This window comes from Eptatretus burgeri, chromosome 5 (genome assembly GCF_056783735.1).
Source record: "Eptatretus burgeri isolate ZD-2024b chromosome 5, Ebu_testis_v1, whole genome shotgun sequence".
Classification (NCBI taxonomy): Eukaryota; Metazoa; Chordata; class Myxini; order Myxiniformes; family Myxinidae; genus Eptatretus; species Eptatretus burgeri.
Genome location: NC_140965.1, coordinates 19,579,852 through 19,584,852, shown reverse-complemented (window position 1 = coordinate 19,584,852; position 5,001 = coordinate 19,579,852).

The following is a 5,001-nucleotide window of genomic DNA, read 5'->3' as shown; positions in this document are numbered from 1 at the left end:
CGAGCTGCCCAGCATTGCCCCCACGGCCTCTCATCTGCAGATCGATATGGAGAGGGAGATGTCGGAGCTGGTGATGGCGAGCTGTGAACAGGCCCGATGTTTGGATGATTAATGGTTCCAATAGCTTTGTGGGCTGTGGGAGGAAAGGAGAGGTGGATGGGGAGGGTTAGATGGGGTTAGGAGGGAAGTTTCTTGCAAGAAAGTTACACAAAGCAAAACGTTTTGATATGCATTAGAAAATGCTGGATTATTTTTGTGGGATGGCCTATTTGGTGTTCCAATATAAGCAGGAAGCTCATGATGCTCAAATCTCAGGTTCAAATCCCATAATCGTGTCGCTTTGTCCATTGTTTGCAGATTCTATATATCATGTTCCTGGGTCCAAGTGCAGACACAACTGTCATTTAATACCTCTATACCTTTTTGATTCGTCCTGGTAATTCTGACCCCCAATATTCAGCCAGACAAGCTGGCTGACTCAGCCAATGGTTGTACACCAGCATACCTGTGAGAGTAACTCGGGTTGGAATTTTCCGATTTATTTTGAAAGGTGAGCATATACGCAACATGGCCAAAAGTATGCAGCCACCGCTTTTAATTAGAGGATTTGGCTATTTCATCCATACCCATTGCTGACAGGTGTACAAAATCAAGCACACAGCCATGCAATCTCCATAGACAAACATTGGCTGTAGAATGGGCCATACTGAAGAGCTCAGTGACTTTCAGCACGGCACCGTCAGAGAATGCCACCTTTCCAACAAGTCATTTCATCAAATTTCTGCCCTGCTAGAGCTGCCCCGGTCAACTGTAAGAGCTGTTATTGTGAAATGGAACCGTCTAGGAGCAACAACAGCTCAGCTGTGAAGTGGAAGGTCACACAAGCTCAGAACAGGACTGCCGAGTGCTGAAGCGCATAGCGTGGAAAAATCATATGTCATCGGTTACAACACTCACTACTGAGTTCCAAACTGACTGGAAGCAAAATCAGCACAAACACTGATCGTCGAGAGCTTCATGAAATGGGTTTCCATGGCCGAGCAGCCGCACACAAGCCTAAGATTACCATGCGCAATGCCAAGCGTCGGCTGGAGTGGTGTAAAGCTCACCGCCATTGATCTCTGGAGCAGTGGAAACGTGTTTTCTGGAGTGATGAATCGCACTTCACAATCTGGGTTTGGCGAATGCCAGGAGAACTCCACCTGCCCGAATGCAGAGTGCCAACTGTAAAGTTTGGTGGAGGAGGAATAATGATCTGGGGCTGTTTTTCATGGTTCGGGTGAGGCCTCTTAGTTCCAGTGAAGGGAAATCTTAAGGCTACAGCATACAATCACATTCTAGATAAATCTGTGCTTACAACTTTGTGGCAACAGTTTGGGGAAGGCCCTTTTCTGTTTCAGCATGACAATGCCCCCGTGCACAAAGCAAGGTCCATACAGAAATGGTTTGTTGCGATCGGTGTGGAAGAACTTGACTGGCCTGCACAGAACCCTGACCTCAACCCCATCGAACACCGTTGGGATGAATTGGAATGCCGACTGCGAGCCAGACCGAATCTCCCAACATCATTGCCCGACCTCACTAATGCTCTTGTGGCTGAATGGAAGCAAATCTCCGCAGCAATGTTCCAACATATAGTGCAAAGCCTTCCCAGAAGAGTGGAGACCAACTCCATATTAATGCCCATGACTTTGGAATGAGATGTTGGATGAACAGGAATCCACATACTTTTGGCCATGTAGTGTATATCCAACTCTCCTCTCCATGATAAAGTAAAGAAGGGTAAGCCATCCCTACAATTGATGGTTTATACAGCTAGCTCAAGGAATAAAAACCATGGGACCGATCGCCTACTCTTAGCAAACATACAATGGCAATGTTGACATCCACTTCACTTTTGAAGGGATAACCCAATGTACATGTACATCCTCTCCAAGGTCAGTGCAGCACCCTCTCCCCCACCCCCCCCCATAGCATTTCAATGACAGCAGTTCTACTCAGATGTGACTTTGGCAAGGGTGGTTGCAGGTGAGTATGCTTCCTAACTACCATACCTATTTCCAATAAATGTGCCCTTTCAAGCTGGAATGGCAGTGATGCATGACACAACTTTAAAATGTAAATGAAGATTTCATTTAAAAATCTGAATACAATCCAAATCCATGAGATGGAAAACAATATGTAAAGCTTTTCAAGTACCAGAAATGGCTCTGTTCTGTAACTTGGATGGCTAAACATACTCGGGCTTCCTTCACACCTGAAACCATGTTATATACCTTTGGGAGTGGGAAGAGATTTGGCCAATATGTGGTTAAAGAAAACGGTAAATAAAATACCCTAAATGGTGATTGATCTGCCTTGAAGAGAAGAGCAGTTGACGTTTCGGACTTTCATCGGAGCAAAAGAGGGCCAAACCCTTCATCTCTCTTTTGCTCCGTATGGAGGTGTTTCACAGGCAGGGTGATTCATCAATGTGTGTGCCATCCCTCGGAGAGACGTGAAACTGGGCGCCCCGTCTGCCAGCATTACTTGGACATCAGTCAATTCCCCCACTCACACTATGAAAACATCAAGCCATGTTATCTACAATTTACAATTTGTAACAACTACAACGTGGTACAGTACTGACTGTGTGCACACAAAGTTCATTGATTGCATCCCGAACCCGTCCACAAACCAAATGATTGTTCTTTGTATGATTTCAGTTTCTCTCAGGTGTAAGCACTTGTTGAATACAACAGAATCATCATAATATAATGGGCATAAGCCTGGAACTTCTAACACACTTTTCTATGAACATATTCTGTTCATACTTCCAAAATCTTCACATTATGTGTTCCATGTATTTACGCAGGTGATAGCGGATTAAAAAAATCGAATATAGATAGAATTTTCAGAGGGAATCGATGACGTCACAATCAGCAGCGTTCGGCGGCAAACCGGCGGCTGGGTCCCAGACGACGTGTTTACTTAACTAAGTCAATGAGTTTGTTCAACTCAGCATTTACGACTATTATCCTGCCATGTTATTAATCCTTTGATGGAGGTAATATAGAAACGATAAATATGTCAAATCGTTCGTGTTACTCATCCGGCACGATGTGTTAAGGCCAACAATCTAAAGCGACCGGTCTCAAACGCTACCATGGGCACCAAGACACGCCACCAATATGAACCGAGCTGTTGAATGCGGCATAAAACATCCAAAGAAATTACCATAACCAAGTATTGTGATCCGTCCTGTCCCCCTTACCCGTCATAGACGGGTATCTGCTAGTATGTGCAATGACTGAATACGTGACACCTGCTAACTTCTCGGTTACCAGACCACTCGGTTTTGTCAATCTTGTAAGGATCTGTGTCATTGATCTTGTCCTGGAATTTCTCTCTCAACCGAGTTTGTTCAAAATATTATTTGGAAGTCATTGTCATGCATTTAACAAAAATACACCTATTATATATCGGTGTTGTATGTTCTTTTCTTTGTTTTTCTTCACCCACAAAATAGCGATTTACCAGCGAATGGCCTGGAAGTACGATGTGATAAGAAAAACTATCAATTAGACCTGATCAAACAAGTACCTTGCCTTGTTCGACACTCACTTGCAAAACCAAATAAGTTACGATTGCCGAGTAGAATAGTAGTTGTGCTATGGAGTGAAATTTTTTTTTTCAGGGCAACCAAAATTTGACTTTGGACAACCAAAATATTGAAATGGTTGCCCTGCAAGACAACCACCACACCACCCCCAAAACGTTAGTGTTGAGCACTGAAATAACCAATAGCAACCAATCAATGAAACAATCAAATCGATCGATTTTACCTTTTCAGATCTTCCCGAAATATTAATAGTGGATTGTTTGCAGTGTTCCCTGTTTTATCACCTGTTCTTCGCCCGGTATAGGTCAAAACGTTGAGTTAGTTGTGTGCATGAGCAGATGCTGAGTGTGTGGGGAGGGGAAGTTGGGTGAGGGGGACACGAGTCAAAGCGAAATAACCATCCTGGAGGTGTGGACACTCTTAATGCCAATGTTGAGACCCATGGGTCAAAGGGTATTACTGGTAAATTGACGCACACACGCACACACGCACACACGCACACACGCACACACGCACACACGCACACACGCACACACACACACACACACCTTGGGACTCGTTGGTTGTGCGGAGCGTGAATCTTTCTTCCACGACATGTAAAGGGTCTGTGCGTCCCTTGGTCGACAGTATTCAGTGTACACTGCAGAACTGTTCGCAGCTGTTTTCTTTACACACATTTTTACACTCGTAGTGCCACGTATTTTACCACTTTAGCGACACTGAACCGTAACCATGGCTGATAAACGTTGCAATGATGTTCCTGTAACGAAGAAATGCAGAAAATTAACATTGGAGACAAAACGGGACGTTGTAAATCGTTCTCATCAAGGTGAAACTCCCTTCCAAATCGGTCGTTCATTGTACCTTCATCGTTCCATGATCAGAACAAGAATTATCAGACAAGCCATTAATTTTACTGTACTTTTTTTTACAGTGTTTTATTATTACCTCTGCTACTGAAGGTGAAGGAGGTTATGTTTTCACCCCTTTCTGTCTGTCTGTGTGTTTATCTGTTTGTGTGCAGGATATCTCAAAAAGTTGTGCATGGATCCAGATGAAATTTTTTTGGACAGGTTTGGCGTGTGACAAGGATGAACTGATGAGATTTGGGGGAAGATCTGGATACGATAATTATTTAATTTCGAAGTGATTCTTCACCATTGAGAGATGGGGCCAAAAACGATACACATTTACATCGATAATTTATGCACCCCCTTTTTTCCCAGCCCCTTCTTTTATGCACCCCTTCCCAACTCCTTACACCCCCAAGTGAGGCCTCGGCCACATAGCCTGTTACCCCCCACACAATGTTGTTTTTCCACCCCGAGTTTGGAGTTTGTAACTTAAAAGTTGTGGCCATGCATGAGGAACAAAGAAAGAGAGAGGGAAAGATGTGTGTG